This window comes from Silurus aristotelis, assembly GCF_946808225.1.
Source record: "Silurus aristotelis genome assembly, chromosome: 4".
Taxonomy (NCBI): domain Eukaryota; kingdom Metazoa; phylum Chordata; class Actinopteri; order Siluriformes; family Siluridae; genus Silurus; species Silurus aristotelis.
The window spans coordinates 12,737,420-12,763,763 of record NC_139577.1 but is presented as its reverse complement, the minus strand read 5'-3'; the positions used below and the strand labels follow the sequence as shown (position 1 = coordinate 12,763,763).

Genomic DNA, 26,344 nt, shown 5'->3' with positions numbered 1-26,344 from the left:
CAGTATGAACCGCGCGTGCGAGACGCCTCTTAGATCAGAGTGCGCTTATAAGACAGAATTAAACCTCAGCGTTTCACAGAGGACATAGGATCTGTTAGACAGAATGCGGTGAAAGTGGACAGTGCACACGGCGAGGGACGCCTTCTACCGGTAAGACATGCGTGCAAGACTCTCACTTTGCCAAATGATTTGTTTATGTGCGGGATTTTTGTTTTATAACAAATACTGCCTTTTCGATTGAAAGAAAACTACGATTAGAAAACAGCACATTTCTAATGAAAAAAAAAATCGAATTAAAACTGCATGTGTTAATGAGCTCCAACGTATCTCTCTCTCTCTCTCTCTCTCTCTCTCTCTCTCTCTCTCTCTCTCTCTCTCACACACACACACACACACACACACACACACACACACACACACACACACACACACACACTTCTTCGCTCGCGCAAACGGCACAGAAAAGTGCTCCGACATTGATGCTCCTCTGATCTCAAGTTAACGGTGCAGCTTCAAGACCACAAGAAAGTCACGCGCACTCACAAGTCGTGTGAAATGATCAAATAGCCGACGCCGGTAAGAGGCGGATGGGTGCACGATCAAAAGATGTGCCAATCATGTCGGGTTTTTTTACGCGCGCTTTAGCCATGCAGATGTGTGATGTGGGCGCGAGGAGAGACAACTAGCATCGTCGGATATCTCATCAGTACATGCGTTTACTGAAAACATCTCAAAGGGCTATAAAACGTACAGAGCAGCATAGGAGGGAAATTTAATTACACAGTTTCAAATAGTTACACACTATGTTATAGCCATCAAATGTATATCTGTAAAGCTTATTTAAATGTATAAAGCTTATATTATTATTCTCTCTCTCTCTCTCTCTCTCTCTCTCTCTCTCTCTCTCTCTCTCTCTCTCTCTCTCTCTCACACACACACACACACACACACACACACACACACACACACACACACAATATAAAAGATAAAAGCCTTTATACATGAATGTTTATTAATATAAATATTAATAGAATTTAATAAGTTAATTTATAAAACAATCTTTGATTATATAGAAATAACAACAACAACAACAACAACAACAAATAATAATAATAATTAAATACATAAATAATAAAGTAGTGCACATGTATTACTTTGCATTTTGAGAAACAAGCGCCTGAGTTCTATTACACATTCAATAATATAGATTCTTTAAATCTGAAAACGCAGGACAAACATGTCCATTAGTGCAAAATATTAAACAAAATACCTAAAAAAACCAAATATATAATCCTATTGTTTAGTTGCTGATTGGCAAAGTTAATGAGTGCATTTTCCCCTGATATGGTATAAAAACTACACTATTGTACACAACTTTCACGTACAGCTGTAAGTACATATGACGTATTGCTAAGCAATTGATTTGCCTGTTAAATGATAGTCAATCATGATTTATTTTAATGGCATATTAAAAACACTGTTTTGATCATCCGTGTTCCAATAAATCAACACGTGGTTAATGATTAGGATATTAAAATAATCCGGGTCTTGCTAACGGTGTAACCCTGTATCCTTCAGGCAGACTAACCAAGATCATCTGGAATTATTAAGCAAAACTTCACTACACACAAAGCCACGGATTTTCTGCTGACCAACCGATTCATTTCCAAAACAAACATCAGAGTGCACTGTCAATCGTGTAGAAATGAGATGGCCGGATTTCGAATGTATATGTATAGAAGAGTTTGATTGGGAAGTATCAGACCTTTACTCAGACTCGAATAGTGCACGGCAGTGACATGGCCAATCAAGCCCACTCGTCTCGTCTTTGCAGTGTTTGTAAACAGCTTGTTTCCACGGATCGTTGTGATCAGAGCGTCCCGAGAGCCGCGCGCCGCTGATTATTACAGCGTTGATGAATGGGGATCGCGTTTCGTCTAATAGCCGCCCCCCTGTTTTCACAACCTCCCGGCACTCACCCGAGCGCACACACAACGACCTTTTGCTAATTGGACTGATTAGGGCAAGATGGGATTTTTTTAAGAAAAAAAACAAAAACCCAACCCTTTGTCAGACAGAGCAGACATGGATGCATGGTACAGGATGCTGCTTTGCTCCGCTTGACAGCGAGGAAGCGGCTTGATGACTTACATTCCTGCAGCAATGTCATGCTTCGTGGCGAGAACATGAATTAATCCCAGACGTTTGATGTCATGATGCATTTGAGTGGAAAACGAACTCACTGGTGTAATCAATATAGATATGCGAATTTGGAGAGATGATTGTTAGAGGATCATAAGTTCAAAACTGAAAAGAAAAAAACACAGACCGGACACAAATTCAGTACACATCTCAATTAGTATAAATTCACTTTGATCAGCCCTGACAGATCCTCGATAAACATGTATTTTAAGACTGCACCATGCAGTATGCACCATGCAGCATGCACCAGTGTTTTCAGGGTTGCAGCAGGTTGCTTTAGGCTCGAATAATGAATTCATTCGGCTGATCAGCATTGATCAATTGCATTGCAAGGGATGTTTTTGCAGCTTAATAGTACCTGGTATCACTCGCTACGTGCAGATTGAACACTTGATGTATGTTTGACCTCCGTTGTCCCAAGAGGCTTCGGCCGCGCGTTATATGTACGGGGTCTGTTCAGTGTCCTCGCGACGGCAGGCGTAACTCAGCACGCTGTACAGCACGGTGCAACGGTGCTAAATGGAACAGAGTGCACGGTGCAAAACGAGCTAAAAAAAAAGCGAGATTTCATGCCGAAGCGGCTCGCCTGAGGTTCAATCCTATTTTTACAGGCCACTGGCGCAGTTTTCCCCCCCAAATGCTGGTGCGCGCTTTTCTGTAAATGCTCCGCACGCGCACTCAAGTGCGACCGCAGACCGCAGATACACGCTTCTTTATGAAATAAGCAGTTTTTGGTTATAGGCAATTCATTGGGAGAAACTAATTAAAGTAGCTTGAATGCAAAATAAAGTGTAGCATATGCTTTATGTAAAAACAAAAAAAAAAATATATAAAATTAACATTTATATTCACAGTATATTTGCCGAATATATCGCATAAATCATTCTAAAATGTATAGCAATAATATGTAACGTGCGATACATATTTAATAGTTCATATATCAACAGCAATATCTGAATTGCAAATATGTACCGGTTGTTTATTGCATTATGGAGATTTGTTTGTTCCATATTAAATGTTGTCCTGAACTAAATATATGTTTTTAGTTTATAGTAGAAGATGGCCTTAACATTGCTTTTTGGAATGTTCTGTGAAACAGTGTGGGATTAGGGTCTCTGTATAGAGCAAGTGTATTTAAATACGTGTTTACTTTTGAATGAAGTTTATTATTATATATAGCACTGTTTGCAGACACTGTACACCACTTCACTGTACACATATTCACCTTTAATTAAATCTTGACCTTCTACAAAAGCTGTGTCATAGAGATTAATGTGATAATAATAAACCAGATTTAATGAAGTCTAAAGAATACAGATTTAGAAAATGAGATATTATTAAAAAGGTAGTCAGGAGTATTGCATTTAAATAGAATTCACTCCTTTATATGCTTGTCTGATTTGTTCCCTAATCCTAAACTACATATATTTTCAGGTGCCTGATTTATTTTTTATTTTTTATTAATATGCATTTATTTTAAATGCCTACATTTAGCTTTTGGCATGTATACCATTAACTAATCACAACTGGGATATATGCATATGAATTGAGTATAATGGAATTCTTTATACAGCAGACAGGCTTTGAGATAATATTGTTAGCCACAGTGTGTTAATACTCGTATTAATTGCAATACACCATTCATCTAACATTTTAAAAGAAAAAATCTCAGTGTTTATGTTTTTTTATTTTTATTTCTGGCTTCTATACAATGTTCATATTCTGAAGTGGGCAAAATGCAATAAAAAACAGATTTGTAATGTATTGAATTGATAATGCTATTTTCCTTCTTATGATAGAAATATGTATAGCATAGACATTAATAATATTAATGGAGTTCTATCATTGTAATATGGTAATAATTATAACATGGTGATACAAATCCACATATGGTAAAGGTTTGTGACGTGTTTGTGTTTTTAGGGCACACGCATGAACACAAGGTTTATGCATATCGGATCTTATTAGGTAATTCTGTTTGAATTCAGTCATGTCCACTCATATAATTGCTAAACATTTGTTCAAAAAGTCATTGCAATTAATAATTCAATACTGATGCAAAGAGTGCTGGAAAATGATATATACAGTTAAATTATAACACAAAGAAATAGAAATGGAAATTTTCATGCCTTTCCCGAGTGAAAACTAAGTTCAACTAAAGTCTAACAGAATCCTTCTAAAATGAATAGGAAGTCATAAAAAGTCTATATTCAAAGCCAATTCCTATAAAAAACATTAAAAGGATTAATGAATAATTGCACAAATGTATTATTTTTTCTTTAGTTGGGTCATTTTGATTTAATAGGTTTTAAATGTGGCCGTTCACACTACACTTTATAACTCAGAGCAAAATGACTAGAGGCCATTTCACCATTCAAGCCTTTTTTCCAGTTTGAACATAACAGGTTTATAAAAGCAAAAACACATGTTCGCATTACTTACTTCCAAAATTTGTTCTTGTTTCACACTTCTCTTGGTCAGCACCAGTTTCCATCAACACTAAAGTGGCAGAGAGTGAGACAGGTTTGATGGTCGGTCTGCCACACGCTGGAGACAAAACAGAATGGTGAAGCAGCTGGTGAGAATATTTCAGGCATGTGGGCTTTTAAGCACACATTAATGAGATGCCACTTTGAGTGCTATTTTATTTAATTATTCCTATCATTTTTGCAAGTACCCACAGTTTACACTAACATACAACTAGTTTTCTTATACTGTAAATTGTATTCATTCAGTTACTTTTCATAAGCAGTCTGCATTTGATTTGTTTATTGATCATGTGTCAGTTGAGTCACATAATTTGGTGTCACTGATATACATACATATAAAAAACTATGTTGTAGATTGGCATCATTATTTATTATGATGATAATTTTATGCTTTAAATTATGTATCTATTTGTTGACAAGATGTGTACACTACTTATCTGCAAATATTTCTAATAAGCATTTTTCCATATCCAAACAGTAGGCTGTGTATGAGTATGTACATGTTGCTCATGTGCAACAGCGCATGCACAGAGCGTCTGAGCGTGGCGAAGTCTTCACTGAAAGACAAAGAGATCAAGAGAGAGAGAGAGAGAGAGAGAGAGAGAGAGAGAGAGAGAGAGAGAGAGAGAGAGAGAGGATTATTGTGGATTGCTTACAAATTGCATTTATTCCCCAGGCCCAGGCCACCCACACTATATTCATGTCAAAATTAATATATCTGGTATAATGTAAATAAATCTTATGGAATAAAATAGAACTATTTATACTGAGTGCTATGATTGAAATCTTTTCACTTTGCATTGGCTAGAATTTTCCTGAATTTTTCAAATCTGATATATATTTTTCTGTGAATAGATTTTGTAACACATTTTGTATTTAAAACACATTATGTGCAGTTTATAATTTGTAGACTGTATAATTCGCATTTACTTCACACACACTAAATGCTATTAAAAACTTATCTAGCCAAGCAATGATATTCTGATGATTACTGTGTGCATAAGATACATTTTAGTACTTTGCCATACTTTTTGTATTTACAAAAGTTAGATTTTTCTATTGCATTGGTCATTGAGATCCTTAAATAAAATTGTATGCTAATTGTTAGAAGTTTGTAAGAAGACATTGTACATTTTGTCGAACTATTTATTTTGTCGCCTAAGAAAAATATAGACCTAGGGGTAAACTCAGCAAACTCAGCAAACCTAATATTTAGATGATTAACTTGGTGTAAGATAAACACCTTTCTGAACTATACATTCTCCTTTATTTAAATTTCCACTGTTGAAAAAATGAATATTTATATGTACTGCAGGACAGTATGATCAAAATATATGGATTAATTGCAGTATGTTTTTGCAGAGTCATATTTACTGAATAAGTTCCTGTCACATAGAAAGCAAAGGCACACAGTTTGCTCTGAGTGATGAGCAAGAATAAAAGGATAATCTCCAGAGTAGACAGATCTCTACAGGAAAACTTACATCTGGTGTGGTGTGCATGTGTGTATCAGTATGTGGGGGGCAGCAGAAACAGTAGTGAGGACAGTGGAGCTTGCCTTAGCACTCAGGCATTAAAGAGGACTTTACACCCCGTAGGTCAGAGCAGATAAAAGGCCAGGAGCCTCCAAGAGGGCGCCCCAATCTAAATTTGTGCCTCAGCACGTGCTGCAGCTGGCTAGGCAGACACTAAGCAGCGGCATGGGGTTAAACATTATCCATAATCAGCACTGTAGCTGAAATGAGGGCTTAACCTTACACTACTAAAGTACACACAATGACAACTTAGCCTGTAAATTCTCCTGGAATTAATTAAAAGAGGCTTCAACCTATATTATATATTTGGAAAACAACAACATACAACAAATGACAAGTAAAAGCAACTGTTAGCATTTATTTTTTTAATAGAACATTCCACATCTGTTTGACCAAACTAGTCTGTCAGGACACAGTGGACATGTTTGATGAAGTAGATTGTTTTACTAGCAATAAAAGCATTGTAAATTGTAAGCAATCTCTTAACTCCCATAGCAAAGGTAATACTGTCCTCTAAGTAAGCAGGATGCCTGATGGTGAATTATTTATGACACCAGTGACCAAATATCAATGAGAAACATCTATAGGAATGGAGAGAAAGAGAGGGAAAAAGACTTTGTGTATGGGATATTTATTGTATAGGGTACTTTGGACTTCCTGTAGTTCAGTGGATGAAGCTCACTAGAAGGAGCATAGAACAGGGGTCAAGCTGGGGTCTGCCGGCCAGCTACAGTCCATGCTGAGGAGGGACATGCTTCCACGGCCATATTTACATCAACTACAGTAATAAAATATCAATAAAAGCCAAGAGCCAGGCACCTTATGGTAACTGAGCCTAGACAAGTGGCTATGCAGCTGCTCCAAGTCTGCTGGCAGATCTGAGGAGGAAAAAGGTGTCTTCAGAAATAAACAGAACACACTGGCCTAGTCTGAGCAACTGCAATAGATGTAATCTAACTTAATTTGGCAACAATAATTACGGTTATAATCAGTAAGATCTCATATTGAACATAGATGTCTTTATTATTAAAAATACTATTACCTTTAGTATATGTAGAAAGTATACATAATCAAATGGATATCATTATTAATGCTTGATGCCTTTTTCAAGAGGGGAAGTCAAGTAAAAGACTTAACAAATAAATGGCTAGGAAAAAAGCCAAACAAATGGGCCCCACTAGAAGCTAGGCACACTAATGAACGGTAAACCCAAGATGTTCCTCACCCTTCTCCGCAGTTAAACACAAGGGCAAAATTAGTGAGGGTTACATTCCTGCGGAGCAACCGTTAATGAGTGCTTACTTGTGTATCAGTGGAAGGTCAGTGAGGTCCTGACTAAGATGGGACATGTGATTACATCTTAACATGCCTTTTTATTAACCAGTCATTCTTGAGAAACTAAAACCGTGCAGACAGAGTGCAGGCAGCACATAAAAACACATCAAGTACTAGAAGTGCTACTTTGATGTTTCATGACTGACCCCTCCATCACAGGCTGCCAGCACTTCATATTGTTCCTACTCTCCAGATCCAGTCTCAAATCTTCCCCCGCATTGAGTATAAATGATAAATCCAAATGCACACAATGGCTTCATATGCAATTTCCACTACTGGTTCCTTTTTTCTATTAGCAGAAACATAATAAGTTAGCACAAATGTTTTGACTTAATGTTTTTGCAATTCTGTTGCATTGAAAAAGTGAGAAGTGTTAGACAGTGAAAGTGCTCTTCTACTGCATATTTTTCTGGTGACCATATGTCCTTCAAGTCAGCTAAAATTCTACAATTACAGTAAGAATTAGTTGAAGATAGAAAAACTGCATAAGAGACCTTGGGGCTTTTTAACCAGATCTCCCCATATTGCATACCATCAATAAATTCAAACCTTGCGATAGTGCTGACATAAATTAGGGGCCCCCATTCTCCTTTACTGTTCCTCCAAAGGTGTCATTGTGCTGAGCCACATTTACCAGCCCCTCAACAATATGGAAGTACTTCAATTAGATGTTTCTTTCTCCAAAAATTCCTGCTCTTCTTGGGTCAGTGATATTAAAGGCTTTTTAATTTCATATTCCCCCATAGCACAGAAAAGCTAGTGGAACATCAAGGCTTGGCAAATTGGTAATTCCATTAACATTTTTGGGAAGTTCAACTTCACTTTAGGATTTATGTACTATTGCTCACTGCTCCTGTTTTGCAGGCATATAAATACATAGATAGTGGAGAGTCAGAATTGTAACATTTACTTCTTTGTGAAAATATTCTGGCTTTTCAATGTTTTAAGGAGAACTTTGAACAGATTGCATTGATCTCTTGGCTCAGTTTTCAAAAGGTACAAACTGCTTCCTTGCATATTTCACGAGGGGTAAAATTAGCACTTAAAGTTTTTCTTGTGTATCTCAGCATATATCCACTCTTTTAGTTCCATCCAGTCTGGTTTCTAATGTAATAATTTGAGCTACTTTGAGTAGGAAAGGAACACTTCACTAAGGAAAGTGTTAGTGGGTTGAAGTAAAAAGTAGGGTCAATGCTAATTTGATGTGACAAAATCCTCTGACATTTTTTTTTACCTTTTAGATTTGCATCCTCTTTTGTGCTGGATTTATGACTATCTAATTTGTTGGCTATTCATAATTGATTTTTTTTAACATGAAGTACACACAAAGATAGCCCTTCTTGAAAATCAGACAGGTCAGAGTGAGTATTAGGCCTCTGCAAGAAATTTTCTGAAAGTACTCATCCTTCTTGCATGAAGATGGAGCCAAGAAGAACCTGGTTCCTTGCCAGTTCTAAAACTGTATGTACGCAACTCTGTATGTATTAGCACAGCAGAAGATGTGTATTGCTGCAAGTGAGTGGGAAAAAGAGATGCATAAGGAGGATTACAGACAAGGTCAGGCAGGCAACAAAGGAACAGGAAACGACACACGATCTTTTCTTTTGGTGGTTGCAAATGAAGCAGGCTTCCCCACTGACTGATGGGCAAACAGGAGAAAGCTGACTTTGTTGAAGTACGAATATTAACATTTATGTTTTTTGGCTTTACACTAAGTCAGATCAGAGTAGCTGGACTTTCAGTTGGCGAATAGAGATGAAGAAGTTTTTAGTGGTCAGTCAGGTTTCATTTGTAATTGCTACACAACAGCTAAAATGAAGGGAATAATACATACAGGATAAAAAGGAACAGTTTCCATTCATTAGCTTCAATTGTAAACCACTATTTAAAAAAATTTATATTAAAGAAAACCAAAAGATTTAAGGTTAAAACATGTTAGATCATTTACTGGTGAGTCAACTTTTTTTATTGAATAACGTGAATAATTTGATCTGTTCACTTTTAATATTTACAATTTTGCACAAAAAACAATATGAGGGACAGTAAGAGAAAAAAAGTGATGTGTCTGGTCTTGGTTCTGGCCTGTGGGAGCATCGCAATTACACAAGTCTGAAGAGCTCAGTGCTGTGACATATGTGAGTGATGGGTAAACTGAAACCATCCAGTAATAAAAGAAAACTCTGAGAAACAAAAAGCAGGATTAAGAAAAAAAATCTCCTGTCAATGCAGAAACATTGATCCCTCTGGATGTCAACGAAAGTATGATCATAAAGCACACAGAAAGTAAACTGTCATGAAGGAATTAAGCAGTGAATGGTACTATGTTGAATGCTTGCTTTATGGGCGCTGGTCATCTGGAGAATGGACAAGACTCTACAGGATTGTAATGAAGAGCAAGTATACTTTTCAGGACTGTAAACTTTAGCTCTGGAATCAATCTGGGATGATTCTGAGTCACCCCATGCGATTTAACTGTCTTGCTGTTTCTGTTGTTTCATCAGTATGTGTGTGTGTGTGTCTGCGATACATTTTTGTGCTGTACCTGCTCACAAGCACTTTAGCAGAAAACTTGTAATATTATATCTGTAATAAATTGCAGTGAGGGTGTAGCTCAGGGGTGCATCCTCCTCCCCTCACCCCAGCCTGCCAGATGCCTGATACTCTGTTACAGAAATAGCTCCTCTAATACAATTATTAGACACTGATAGTTTTGATAAGAATTACACACTAATTATTTATCAACACAAGGTGTATTGACATATGTAAAACATGATATATACTCAACAAAGATGCACAAATTATAGATAATAAATTATGTTTTGATGTACATGGTTTAACAAGTAAAATAGAAAGTGATTGATGAAGCAGTATTTTCTCCTGCCCAAAGGTTTTTTTTATATTTTAGCCTAATATCTGTTTCTCTCCCGCCTTCTCTCATACTTACAAACATGCATACATACACACAGAGGCCTCATTGTTCCTCCAAGGCAAGCTTGGTGTGCTTAATTAAAGTCAAACTGCGGGAATGTCCCTGCTGCGCTCGCTGCAGTATGGCTCAGTTGAGTGTGAGGCTCTGAGCTCCTGCGTCTCTTTCAACCTCCTCCAGGGTCTGGATTCTGTCTTTTATCAACTTGTTCAGGAAATCGAAGCTGCCCCCTCAGCACTTACTCTTCTATATCATGCTTCCTTGTGCAAGCCTGTGCAAAGATGCAGCTTAGTGAGTATGTTCATAAATACACATACACATACGAGATTTAAGGCTTTGGGCAATTACAATGAGTAAAAATGTGATCTGTAAGACTTTATACACAATATAATTTAAATGCTAATGAAACTGTTCACGGAACAGGTGCTTCAATTTGCTGAAATGGAATCGGGAAATAAATGAAAAGGATGGATATCACCATGTCTCACATACATTTGAAGTACAATGAAATGATGTTTCTTTTACCTTCCACATCAGGATCAAACCAAACCATGTCTGGTGGTAAAGGTTATCTTATCAGCTTATGTTTAGCTTGAGTGACAGGCAAAGGTTGTGAACTGGGGCACTCATAAAAGGGATCAGAACAAAATAGTTTTAGTTTATGTAGATAGCATATATGGACTGTGTGCTGTCAGCATTAGGCCTCAAAAATGACACAACCTGTCATTGACACAAAATGTCATTTACCCTCCAGGCTAATTCGAAAATGATTATTAATGAATGTTTGTTAACTTGTTCTATAGAACTCTAAATACACACATAGCATTCACACATAACAAATTAGAGAAAATAGGTGAGTCTGATCTGCTCTAGCAGTGTTTTTCTGACATGTTTTAGATCTGATTTAGAAGTACAAAATCAGTGCATATCAAAACAAAGTCATTCTGGCATGAAGGTATGAATATGATGGAACACAGCTGAACACCTATGAAAAATTGGCCACTTCATTACCATTAACAATACACCAACCTTGGTCTATCTCGGACAGGGATGTACAAACAAGGCCAAGGAGATCTAAAGCTGATCTATTGGTTTGGGGTGGCCAAACAACATTTTAAAAACACTTTATCTTGTTATTCTTCTTCATCACCTATGTGTATATATCTCAGGCTTCACTGCACTTTGGTCTACTGTGCATTGATCTCTTCTTTTATAGTTATTCTTTATAACTGTGTTGAATACCCTTTATTTGAACTTTGGCTCTGCTTAACAATGTGACCTGTTGCCAGCAGCTGTTTAGTCCCCCATGGCTGCACTTATTAGACGAGACATTAACAAGGCCAAGTACCAGCCGAATGCCATGTAACAAAAAACATGGACACGCAAGGTGTCAAAATCATTAACTTTAATGAGAAGCGGCAATAATAATCTCATTGGACCACTTCTTCGTTGGTGCTGCACTCCCTCGTCTACACGTAGGAGTGCAGGGAAAGAGATAAAACTCTAAAACCAGGAAGATAAAACAGCTTGGACTCATTTCATATTAGTATTAGTTTAAGCTCCATTACGAGGACCTGCTGTGCCGAGCAAGGAATCCGCAACTCCTCAATCCGCCGACCATCGGAATTTTAATTGTCTGAGACAAAAGAGGTTTTAATTTTTCCGCAGCCCATCTATCTTTCTAGCTTGTCTTTCCCTTGCATGCCCCTTCCCCTCACTTCCACGGAACAATAAAATCGTCTAGGTTTAAGTTATGGCGAGTGTTTGAAGTGCTGGAGTCGCCTGTAAATTTGGCAGGCACCTTTGGGAGCTGCTCACAGTGGAGTCTGCTGCACCACTATTTCATAGCCAGTGTGATTTGTAGCTTTCTGCATCCCTCTCACTAAGGCCTCATAAATCAAAACTCATGGTGCTGTCATAAGCGGCCAAGGGGCCCACCAAGAGTGCCCAAGGGCCACTTCCCATGGACTAACGCTTCCAGCCTTTTCCCTGGTCGTCACATTTCACTGGCCTAAACCCACCCAAATGTACTGACCTCAGCTATCAAACCCAGGTTTCAACTCCCTTTTCCCCCAAGCACAGGGCTGTTTTTTTTCTCATACTACCTATGCCCAGCCACATTCATCCCGGCTCAATTTTCTTCAACCTCCTCTGGTCAGAACTGCTTGTCCTACACACTCATAAAAGTGTATTTGTATTAAGTTATAAAAGAGTTTTGCAGCAAATGCAACATTTCATAGGTCTGATAGAAAAAAAAATGTCGGTGGGAAAATAAAACAGTTATGAGTTTCAGCTTGAAAACGTGCAGCAACAAGTATCTGAAAATATCCAAAAAAAAGCAAAGGAAAGGTAAAAAATGATGAGTGAAGAGAAAGTGCCCAGGAGGTCCATGCATGATCTTTGTCCTTTTTTTTGTCAGGCTTGGGGCTTCTTGCTGTAGACACCTGTGAGCGTCTTAAGTTTCAGTGAGTGTCTGAAAAACAAGCGCTTGGCTCCGATCTCTTAATCCGCGTGGCTCCATGAAACATGGTCACATGATACGGGTAGACCAATGATGATAGTGGGCCTCGGTGGTGGGTGTGTGTGTGGGGAGGGGAATGCAAGCTTAATCTTTTCTAATTCAAATCAAGGGGGTCCCCAGTGGTGCACGGGGATGATACCCTATCCGCTGCAATCAGGCCGACCTCCACTTCGGCCGCGCTCTAAATGATTAATGGAGCTGCCTTCCCACCTGTTACCATGGCAACGGGTAACCCGATAGCCCACAGGAATTTGTCTGCCCTCCCAAGTGTGCGCCAAGGGAGGAGGACGAGAAGGAGGGAGAAGGAATGAGAAAGAGTGAAAGCAAAAAAAGAGGAGCGAGGGAAGATGGAGAAAGTGTAGGGTATACTCTCTATGAAATAGCTGAAGAGTGAGATAGGTTAGAGTAACATCCAGAAAGCCCATATTTCACCAAGACAGGGTTTAAGCAAGGAGAAATGTGAGCGATTACAACAAGACAGATATGGCAGGTGTATCTGAGAATTTGACACTTTCTGTTAGACTCTAAATGTGCCTGTATATTGATAAAGTACAACACCACGTGAACAGAAAAAAAGGTACTGCAATCAAAAGTTGTCTTTCTTTTGACTTTTTTTTAAATACTACAACTCCTTTTTTTCTAGGTATGCTCACATGTCCCTCTGGAAGCTTAATCTTATGTAGTTTTTCTAGTTTCAAATAGAAGATAAGCATTCTAACACTATGGAGTTGATGAGGAAATCCATCGTTAATGCTTAAGTAGCCCAGGCTGGTTAAGAGGCTACATGGGAAATAGCTATTGATAGATACTCAGGGGCTTGATTGATCTAGCCATCATGTACCCTTGTAAATATGTCTGTGATACATTAGAACTACAGTGAGGTTTGGGTGTTACACAAAAAACGTGTGTCTTGTGTTACTCATAATCTGGGTTTCAAAAGAACTGTTTTTCATTTAACCTTATTGCAGCTTCCACTGCCAAGATAATTTGTTGGTAATATAAGAAGCAAGCACACAAAGCCTAGCTAATGCAGATGGTGATGAAATGCAACATTGTGCAATTATTTACCTAGGAAAAGCATAATGTAGGCCTTAGCAATTTTAGCAAGAGTTTTTGTCCTCTGTTACAAAAATACATTTTTCTCTTAAGGATTTTTTTTTTAAAACCACATCATTCAGTCTTGGGCTGACAGAGTTGCCAACTGTCATGCTTTCATGCTTTGGGGCAATGCCTCATTCTTTCATGGGAACTAATGAATATTCCAATAAAAACTTTCTGATGAGGCAAATGAACTGAGCTTGCAATACATATAAAATGTTTAGTAGCGTGAACTGAGATTGGCTTATAACAGGGAATGTGATAGAATCTTGAAATATTTTGATCATTAGTAGTTTGAGGGCAGTTATTGTAATTCACATGCTAAATAAGCTATTGTCTTTTTCAAACTAGCTGTTTGTTACAATTCTGGGAGGAATTTATTCATATTTATTAATTCAGGTGCAACTACATTAACAAGACTGTTCTAATACAGTCTTTTAAATCCACTGAAACATTTATAAAAACTGCCAACCCTGAGAGCTGTGTGTGTGTGTGATTGTTGAGGAGTATCTGGTATCAGGGTCGTTGTGGTGGTTAAAGGTGGAATCAGCTGCTTGGTTTTCACAGGAAACCACATAGACAGAAAATGCTACATGCTGCCCTGTATTGAAATACCATCTCTCTGTGTGTATGTGTGTATTAGAATACCATGTGTCTCGTTGTTCACGCTATTACCAAAGGTAACTGTATACACAAAGTAGCTTCTCCCACAACATCTTGTCAGTCATTAATACAGCCACAGCTTTGGCTTTTGTCTTGCCAAGACAGCTACACAAATGAGAGAACCAGACAAAAAACAAGCAGTTGTATCTACATAAGCACTCTCTTTGTGAACACCATTTAAGACAGGACAAAGTTGCACAACACATTGTGCATGTCATTGCTATGTTTACTGTCATAAACACTCACTGACAACTAATAGTATTTTTGGAATCAATTTCCTAGTGAATAAAAGTTTGCTTAGGAAATGCTTGTGTGTGTCTGTGTGAGCATATGTGAGAGTGTGAGCTGCTTATATCTAGTATGTGCATGAACAGCATTAGCTGACTGTTGCACTGGGGATATCAATGACAAGCCCGTAGAGCAGATCTACGTCAGTGTTCTGCGGCTTTGGGTCTTTGTGGCCTATCAGACTCCACTTTCCTTAGCTTCTTCTCCATTCTCACACAAGACACAAACACACTGAGACTTGCAGACACATTAGTTTGTTTCTGATCATCTGCCATACTGCACACTTATTTTACTTTTACTCACTTTTACTCTCTAATCAAACCTTTAAGCACAAACAAAATGCAATGATGTTGGGATACTGGGTAAAATGTAAATAAAAATAGAATGCAATAATTTGCATTCCCATAAACCAATATATTATACATACTTTAATATAAAACCTAAACTTAGGAAATGTACCATTTTAAGGGAAAAAGTAAGTAATTTTGAATTTGATATTCTCAACATGTGTCAAAACAATTGAGGACAGAGCAACAAAAGGCTGAAAAAGTAAGTGTTACTTAAAAAAAGAGTTGGCGGAACATCTCCCAACTAATTACGTTAATTGGAAACAGATCAGTAATAAAAAGAAAAATCTTAGAGAGGCAGAGTCTCTCAGAAGATGGGCAGAGTTTCACATCTTCTGGAGTTTAACAATTCCAGAATAATGTTTCTTAACATAAAATTGCAAGGATTTTGAATATCTTACTATTTACATTACATTATAACAGCAAAGCATTTCAAGAATCTGGAGAAACACTGCAGGGACAAGGAAGGAAATCAACATTGGATGCTTGTGATCTCTGGGCCCTCAAATGGACTGCATTAAAACAACCATGATTTTGTAATATAAATGGGCTCAGTAGTAACACCAAAAATCATTGTCTGTGACATAGTGTGTTAAGCCATCCACAAATGCAGGTTAAAAGCTCTAACATGCAAAGAAGAAGACATATGTAAACATGATCCAGAAATACCACCATCTTCTCCGGGCTAAAGCTCATTAGATATGACCTAGTGGAAAACTGTTCTTTGGTCAGACAAATTGCAACCTAAAATTATTTTTGGAAACCATGGACACTGCATCCTCCGTACTAAAGAGGAGAGGGACCATCCATCTTATTATCAGCACAGTTTAAATGGCTGCATCTCAGATGGTATTGGGGTGCATTAGTGACTAATGAATGGTAGATTAGTGGAATAGAGTCCTGGTGCTGAACTTGCCTACCTGTAATGCAGATCATTCACCAACTGAAAGCGTCACAAATTGAAAAATATGACAAAAAAGACCCAGAAATGTAGAGCAGATAGAATCATGTAACACAAATTAATTTAATAATTAGGTATGAATTCCTCTCGTAAAATTCCATCGACTGGTCTCCTTAGTTGCCAGACATATTCATATACAATTAAATTAAGAGGAAATGCTTCATAACTATGCTATTGTTTCCTTAAAATTGTATATTTTCTTAGATTAAACATTGAATGTTTTCCATGTTCTACCTGTGAATCAAATTTGGGTTTGTGAGATATGTAAATCCATCTCCTTATAATTACATTTCATGCAGCATATAAGATGTTTTGGAATTAAGATTGTTACAGCACACTCACTGGAAGAAAGAGACAGGCAAAAGTTCACCAAGCAGAGCTTTTTTTATTTACTCTGCTAAACAGCATGAGTACTGGAAAGGAAAGTGCCAGGGAACACCCGCAGTCTCGCAGTTCAGGATGCCTCTCCATCTTGATGTGTGCCGGCAGCCTCTTACGGACCGGCCCACCTTCGCCCGCGTTCGGCGACCCTTCTCTGCTTGGTGGCTGTCTCTCTGAGTCTGGTGTCTCGCTTCTTTTTATTGGTGTCACCAGACTGAAACAAAGCACTGATGAGTCTCATCAGTGCTGCAGGTGTTTCTCACCGCTTGTTCCGTCCGACTATGCCCTCCACTTGCACACCGCTGGCACATACCCCCTTTGCCCAACTCAGGCCATGGAACCGTCCGGCCTGAGCTGACTCCCCCCGCTCAGCAGGAGAGCAGAAGGTGGTGGAAATTGCTCACAGATTCCTAGGAACGGGTGGGTGGGGAAGGTTGGTGGAGAAGGAGAGAGGGAATGAGAAGGAGGGAGAGAAGCTTCCTGTCCCTGGGTACACCGCCATCTGGACTTCGATGGAGAGGCGTGGCAGAGTGCCCGTTTTCGCCGCCAGTCCCATCTCACCAAACAGGTCGCAGATGGCAGCCACAGTGTTGGCTGCAGCACTCCTCTTTGGCCTGGTCCCGCTCTCTCTCTGCGGCAAAGTCTCCTTATATTGTTTTTACCCTGGCACTTTCCTTTTAGGTACTCACGACAGGGCTCACCCACACACTAGTGGTTCAAGACACCTTTTCATCTTGACGTTTGCCGGCGGCCACTCGCAGGTCCAACTCTTCCCTTGGTAACTGTTTGGCGACCCTTCCCCCTGCCTCTGCCTGGTGGCTCTCTCCCGGAGGTTGGCGTCTCTCTCCTGTTTATTGGCCTCACCGGACTGAAAGATTGCACTGATTAGTCTTATCAGCTGCAAGTGTTGTTGTATCATAGTTTAGTTTTGTTGTATAACTGGCAAACAATCATGTTAGCCATATAATATTTATAAGCTTTTCTTTAAAATGTCAAGAATCCTTTTGCAAATCACTGTTGTTGAAACACTCAAATCATTACATCTCTTATTAAGGAAAATTAGATTTCAGGTCACACAGTCTGCCTTTTAATATACAGTTCATACTTCCCATGATTAAACATTCCCTGTTTATTTTCATTAACTGATATATATTTACAATAGTGAGGACTTTCTATTGAATTAGCACTGTGAATTGGCATGTAGTTAGTAATTGTGGAACTAAGTCCATGATCAAGAGCAAAAACTACACCCTTATTCTATTTTAAGTCAACCACTTATTTTCAGGAGAGAACTTTGGATCAGCCATGGGAGCAGAACTGTATATGAGCAGCATTGTTCATAACTGTATTAGTTTAATTCTGTAGATCATGTGCAGTACTAGCTTGATATATGAGCTTAGGTTAAAAATTTCATTATGACTGTGGATTGTCTCCAGATCTGTAACCCTCAGGAACTAAATAATTGTTGTAAAAATAATTGTTTTAATAATAATCATGTTTCACAACCCAGTTCAAAAAGCACAACGACCCCTACATGTCACTCAACAGCTGTATTTTAAAGAGAGCAGGAATACCAAAGGGCAAAGCGCTTTCCGGGCTTGATGTTAAGGCGGCTGGACAGTAGATACTGAAGGGGCTAGTCTAATCACATTTCATGATTAATGAACGGAGGAAATGAGGTCGTGTTGTATTAAGAAAATGTGTGTTTAAACCCAAAACCGGCGCAGAGCACCAGACTAATGCATCTGTTATCGACTGGACACCTGAGAGCGAGAGGCTGTTAGAGCGCTCCCAAAGGCCTTTATGGCCATCCATCCTCACCAAGCGCTCCTATTTTCCCTTCTCCTTGACTGTCCCTCTCCCTCCTTTTTATTTCTTCATTTTTCTCATTTTTGTGAAGCAAGATTTTTCATTGTTCTACTTAATTTTGAATTCTTCTTTTCTTTTTATCAACTCCTTCGCTGTTCTTCTACTATTTCCTGCATTGCTTTTTTTTCCATCCCTCAATTTCCCCCACTCATTCTCACACTTTCTCATTTTATTTCGATTAGCCAATAGTCTGTGTATGTGTATGTGTGAACAAAGTCAGTTTCTGGCAAATACATAACTCAATCCACCTTGAATCCCCTTACGGAAGTGGAACCTGATCCGAATGGCTTGTTGTGGATATAGAACGATGGCCTAAGGGCTTTAGTGAGTTTCATCCTTGCTAGAAGTTCCAGCACACACTTCTCTCATGTCAACAGACTAGTAAGCCTTACAAATATCCAGATCACAAGCAAGTTACAGTCAATTCCAAAATTATTGGCACCCTTTATGGACATGGGAAAAAATGAATAACAGATGCATGAATGTGAATGATATTTCTTTACGTCTAATTATTTGAAAACTCTTTTTTTTTGTTTTGTTTTACAACAGTACTACAAATGTCTTTCAAAATGATCAGCATTCACAGAGTTAATATTTGGTGAAACTGCCCCTGGAGAAAACAACACTGACACTCTTCCTGTAACACATAACACAGTTGGAATCACTTGCAGGGGATTTTGGGTACTGCTTCATGCAGAATATTTTACACTCCTCTATATGTTCAGGCTTGTGATATGAATGTGTACTGTACATTCCTTATAAAGATATACACACACATTTTCAAAATGATTTAGTGAAAGGGTTGTTTATTAAAACATTGATTTTCCTTCCAATGGCAATTTGTGTGTTAATTTTCAGTTGATCTTTTTGTAGGATCTATTTATGGTCTATCTATCTAAGTCTGATTCTCTTGGCTGGGGCCACCAGGATTTTGGTTAGTGTGTCCTAATAGCAGAATTCATGATGCCATCAATCTTTACAAGTCCCTTGAACGCTAGCAACAAAACAGCCCTAAAGCATCAATGATCCTTCACGATATTCTATGGTGAATATGGGGACAGTTCAATTGTAGTCTCATTTAACCACAATACTCACTCACAATACCCATTGAAGTTCCAATTATACATGTATGACAAATGTATACACGTATAATAACAACAGTTCTGTAATCTTCATTGCTGGTGATTGTAGATAAAAAACAATCACAGTATAATTATGCAGAAACTTTTCAGTCAAAATGCTTCCAGAATCATTGGATGTACCGGCATTGAAGTGGAAAAAACACTGCCTTTAACTCCAGGGGAAAAGAAAATAATGAAATGTTTTGAAAATGACTTGTGGTGAGTCATAGGTCTATCTGACTCATTGCATCTACAAACTTTTGCTTCATGATTACATTATATATTCAGTTTTTCTTTAAACTACTCCGGGACTCTTGGATTTTTTATTCTCTTTTTGTTTTTATTTCATTTTTAATCATCTTTGACAATCAAGTAAACAACTAAATCTCGGCTTGCAACTTTTACTGAAGTCACTGTATTTTAATGTTTATTGTTGTGATCACTGTGACTGTTTTAAAAACCTCAGTTAGGGATTCAGGAGAGTAAAGTTGTAGCCACACTACCACTTTATTAAAAGATTGGCAAAAGGTTTAGGGAAATCATTAGAAAAAATCATGATTTGATTAGCCAGCAGTCAGTGATTTTAAAACTATATTTGAACAATATAAATAATTTAATAATGGCGTTTAATATCTGCTCATTGAACTCAGAAAAACAGGGCAACATGTTGAAGCATCAATAGCTTTATTGTATATTTGATGCAAAAATGACTTGCAGATTTGCATGATATTGTCTTTCAGTGGCTTTTGGGGACTAATTAGGATTAATTTCCCGAATATTTAGTTCAGGTGTGTTTTTAGTTCGCTCAACTGGACCATCATATTCATGCAGAAAGTTTAGATTGAAATACTCAGTTATAAAACAAATATGGAACAAAGATGATCATAAAACAAACAGTTATTCCTCAAGATATGTTTTTCATTCCGAGATATCCAAATAAATGGAATCCTTTACACACATTTGCCAAAACCACAAAAGATGATGCACAACATAAATCGTGCAATCCTACAATTCAAATCTGACATTCTTATTAAATTGCATCTTCCTTCAGAATTGTATGACAGATACCTTAGATACAAGAACAATGAATAGCCCCGTGTTTATTTCAGACCCTTTTTCCTCATCAGGAAACGTCTTATTTTACGCTCAGGATATTTATCATTTACTAAATATGCTTGAGGAAGACTTAGTTTACCGAAATTATAACTCAGGAAACTCAACCGGATCAAAAGGTCTCTGATTACCCAAATACTGTCAATATGCAATAAACGTTATACCAAAACATAAACCTGAGCTTCAAAAAAGAGGTGGACTCATAGTGGTCTGTAAGCATGTCTCCATGTAAAGACAGCAATGTTTATACTCTACATAGCTACATATACTAGTAGAACTCCATCAGACTAGTGGGAATTCCAATTGTTTGGCATTAGGTGCTATTATTTATACCAGAATACCTGAGTGATGATACATTTGAATGTATAGGCAGCCTATGAGTGAGAGTGAGAGAGTGCGAGTGAGAGAGTGAGAATGAGCGAAAGAGATGCTTCACAAATGACTCTCACAGGCTCCATGACATTAGAGTATACAATATCACATTGATTTTCTGTGAGCCAACTTGCTTTTAGACAGATGAGCCTGTTTTATTGAACTCTTTTCCTCATAAGAGCTCTATACATTAGCAGGCAGTCAGAATCAAAAATAAACTGTAAGGTCACCTTAGTTTCAGGATAAACAGAAAGCAGTTTTGACTCATAAAAGAGTAAAAATAGATTTTTTTCATTTTGTATTTACTGTTAAAACTACAAATTATGTTATTTTTTTAATGCAGTTATAATGTTTATAGAAAAATGTATTGTAAATCATAAAGTAATTTTTTTTTGCAGAGAGCAGCTAAATAGTTTAGTGTCTATTCAGACCAAAATTTTTGGGATCAAGTTCATGCTCCACCCTGTACATTTTCAACCCACTATCATGAACAGGGTGAGAGGTCAAATGATTCATCACAACAGCTCCTGCAGTGTGAGACACATGAGAGAGTCCTCGCAGGATTATGGTGGGCCAAAGATGGCCTGCTCTGTTTATAGCTGCTAAACCTCTCCATTACATTAAACTCCTCATTTCCAGAGATGTGAGTGTGAACTCACAGGCCATTCCATTTGAGTTACTCTGCTTTGGCCACTGCTCTCCAAAGCCCCCCTCCACAACCTCCACCCCTATGCCACTGCGAGTGCACTGGCCCTGCTGGGTTACATTAGCCAGTGTTTGGACATCTGCTGGGGCTCGGCTCAATGAGTGGGCCTGTCATCATGGGCTTTAGGAAATCGAAAAATTGCACAAACAGTCAGCGGCGCAGTAATAAAAACAAGCTCCCGCTCACTGCATTAGGCCTGCATTAAACCAAACTGTCCAAGCTCAAATGATGCATTGATGCTGTTATCTTTGGTCACAATTAGTGACATTTTAAATGCTTCCTGGATGGGCCCGAGCAATGTGACTTTTTCCGCTCCTTCCTGGCTTATTTTCCAGTTTAATGCTGGGCGTTTAAATTATGGCTTGTGGTCTAATAAAGTGAAGTTTGTGTACATTTAGTGTAGAAGACACTTTACTTTACAGCTCTTCATAGAAGAGTATAAAAGCAAAGAGCAAGCTACAGGAATAATAGAGAGAGATGGGCAGATCGGAGAGGCTCTCAGCAGGGCAGAGGTGCAGCGGGCCTCCGCTTATTTACTTTTAATGTTTTTGTCGACAGTGAATCTAGTGAAAAGATCCAGACTGATGTTTTGTCACATGTAAAATACGAGCTGCTTAAAGATATTGTCCTATAGCATAAACACTGAAATGACCCTCAGAGTCATAACCATCAGTCACATGCAGCGGATATGTTCTAATATGATCTCGCGCCAGTATATATCGAGTTTTTTTCTCTTTTCTTTCAATTTTGGTTTTAAAGGAAAAGCTGAATTAGCAAACAGGCTGAATAATGACCCTAGAGGGAGATATGAATGGTGGTGGGGAAACCTGAGAGCCACCATGTTTACTGCTTTCCCGGCCTTGTGCGCTCAATAGGCTTTTCTTCACCTATACGGTCCCCCACTGATCCCTCACGGTGAAAAAAGAAACGAATGTTTTGGCATGGCTGATTGATTTCTTGACACAATTGCACAACCAAGCACTTCATTTTTGATAATATGTGGAAAAAATTAAATTATTCTGTTAAACTTCATCTCATCATTGCTAAATGACTGAATGTAAAACATAAATACTCCTGCTAATGTGCAATACTGAGCAATAGTCAGTACAATTATTTTATTTTCAATCAAATAGCCACATGTTTCGTGTTCATGATGGTTCATTATTTTCAGTTCAACAGGCTTGTAGTACTTATTTATATAAGTCAGAATCACAAATGAAATATTTACAAATTCCATACTGTCATTTACTGTTGAAGACCTTTATAAACAATTTCAATAAAGACCAATAATGATGGAAATGTAATTAACACACAGAATTAAACAGTAAAACCAAGATTCAATTTGTAAAAAAAATATATATATATTTATACCACTTAATGTTAATATTTTATAAATAATACTGAAAATACTGAAAATGCAGTTAATGTATTATACAATTTCTCATCATAATTAAAAAGCACTACATTGCCTTTTTAAAAAACAGCAGACCACAAAACAAATTGAAAGCAAACAGTTGTGGGGAATGCTATTTGTTAAAACACACACAATTTAGTGTTGTTTACAAACAGAATGTAAAATAGATACGCATAGTTTTTAATGCTTATGTTCAATAAATGTAAAAATTGCAATGCTTAGTATCTTAAAAGGCCTCAAATAAGTTAATAAAAGTAATTAATAATAGTTAGCGGTAATAATGGTTTGTGAATTTTATTTTGCAATATTGATCCTTGTCTAATACAATTATTTTGAATACGATGATATGCTTGTGGGCAACTTCTGCCAAAGGAAGAAAATGCAAGGCAAATTATATATGCACCTGACTGAATATCACTGTGGCTTCATTAAATATTAAAATGTGTGGGAGACTAAATTCATTATCCGATTTTATTATGGTAGAGTTTAGCCAGTGGGTCCCCGAGGCTACTGAATAGTCAGAGGACAGTTATTTATTTAAAGCTAATTAAATTCTGTAGCCAAGATCTTTTTTTTTTTTTTTTTTTTTTTTTGTCACAGGCATGCAAATAACACAAATCGACAAATGGAAACAGAAAGAGAAAGAGAGCATAGGATAATGTCAATTTTTTTGTTCTTTCATACATTACATATGTATTTATTTTAATGTGTATTTCACTGTTTCGTGAGAAGATATTCCTGAAAGAGAACATTAATAATAATAAAACATTGCTGACTCCACTACTGGTGTTTTCTGTAATACAAAGAACTGACCCACGATTTTCTACATGGAAAAATAAACTGTATTAAAAGTACACTACTATTCTGCCTCATTGCAATTTGCCACAGATAAATGACTGTTCTAACAGAATTATAGAATAATATAAGAGCTGAGTATAGCAGTGATCACATTTTTCTATACTCAATCTGTTTCTGTCTGTCTCAGGGCTGAATAAACTTAAACGTAACTGAGAAAAGTGTTTAAATTAAGACCATTGAAGCCTCAATCTCTCTCATATCTTTAATCTCTCTAGTGACTATGCATGTCGGGTCTGAACTGATGCATTCGCATGCCTCATTTGCCCTCATCAAAATATTTTTAGCTTCAGCAGAACTGACAGTGGCTCAGTACGGATATATGACACGGATCATTTGTCAGTGTCAGAGTGATGAAGGTGTACGATTTGAGTGCAGGGACAGTCAGTGTAGAGAGCTTAGATTTCAAGGGGCTTGAGATATTTAACTTTGAGGCTAGAAAATGAGGTTTGTGCTTTATATTTTTTCAGAAGTATAAAAAAAGAACGTTTTGTGAATCAAATGAAAATGAATACGACCACGCACATTATAATTACTCATTATGAAATATGAGGCAATGGATTTAATACAATTAAGTTGAATAGCCTGGGGGTATTAACATGGAAGGATGAAAATGGGCTCTTGTTTACTAGGACATATAGGATGCCAGTCATGCTCAATTTTAACTATACATTTTTCATATAAATAGCTAATTATGAATTCTTGATGAGTATTTCCTCATTAGATTACATCATAAACAAATGAAATTACACATCTGCTAGTATAGATGACACTCTATTCATACTTAAAGTTTAGACCTAATATAAATAATACTGTATTTACTTTGCAGAATAAAAGTGCTCATTTATCATATTTAATATTTATTTCAGGAATAGCATCTGCATTGTTATGAAAAACAAACTAATACTGGTAGATATTAATGATAATGGTAAGTTTAAAGCTATTTTTATTACCAATTTCCATCTTCTTTCAGGGAATGGAAGATCAATGGAGTTGTGGTGTCCTGCATTAGGGGATATTTTCACTAGTCTAGAAGCAGTCAAGCACAGACAGGTACAGTATTTCACACATTCCAAAATATCTCACTATATTTGAACACAACTGGAATGCGGCATCTTTTATGAGTTAGGAAGTATCATTAACATGCATTTGCCAACAGGTATGGAAGTGCAACACTACAGAACACCTCGCTGCAGGGACAGATGTCCTGCGATAACATTAGTTTTATTTATAATAAAAAATTGTATTAAGCATGATCTCGTCAGGAAAAATCCTGTCTCTGTAAAACATTAAATAAAAAAATCCAACTTTCCACTGACAACTTTACCAGGATGGCACAAGCCATTTATAAAAAGAGGATCTTTTAAAAATCTTTTCATCCAAATGACTTCTAACAGTCTGGAACAGGAACAGTTCATGCACCACTCCTGATAGCACTGAATGAAGAATGAGGCTCTGAAAAATGTGTTATTACAATACAGAAGCTGTAGAGACTTTCTGGAAAACAATGAGCATTATGTTTTTTTGTTAAAATTTCTGTATTTTGTATATGTTTTAATAAATGGTTACACCAAGCCTATTTAAAATAAATGTCGTTTTTTTTACTCTACAGCCAGTCCTCACATTTGCAAAGGTTTTATAAACAGAATTCCATGTGTTGACTGAGCGACGTTTCCAACAGCTCACATTAGAGTAAATCCACCCAAAGTTAATAACGTTGTGCTTGTTGCTTGCAAATTGGCTTCACTGTACAATTTTGCATGAAATCTTATATATAAATACATTTATTTTTATTTATGGATTTTGTTTATATATGGTTTATGCTGTAAATTCTATGCCAAGAGCCATAAATGCAACTTAATACCGAATTCACTCTATAGTTCATTACTTAAATATACTCATTTTAAGTCACTGTATTTTATTCCCTAACAGACATTCTTGTAAAAGGTCTATAATAAAATAAAGACTCTTTAACTTCCTGATGAAGCATCACACACTAAGGTCTAAATAAAAATCTTTTATTTACAGGAACAATTGAATTTATGTAAAAACTACTGATTTCATAATTTGAAAAAATAAATGTATATATACATTTTTTACTTTTTTTTTTTTTTTTTTTTTTACAATTTACACTCAGGAACTAATATT

General features: G+C 37.2%; 1 long non-coding RNA gene across 1 annotated transcript; it reads left to right on the top strand.

Annotated features, from left to right (window-relative positions):
- The first annotated feature begins 1 nt into the window (after window position 1).
- Window positions 2-25,770, top strand: LOC310725325. The gene is made up of 5 exons (XR_014533321.1): window positions 2-150; window positions 4,684-4,780; window positions 23,942-25,032; window positions 25,180-25,249; window positions 25,356-25,770. It is a non-coding gene; the product is annotated as an uncharacterized lncRNA (long non-coding RNA).
- The last annotated feature ends 574 nt before the right edge of the window (window positions 25,771-26,344 follow it).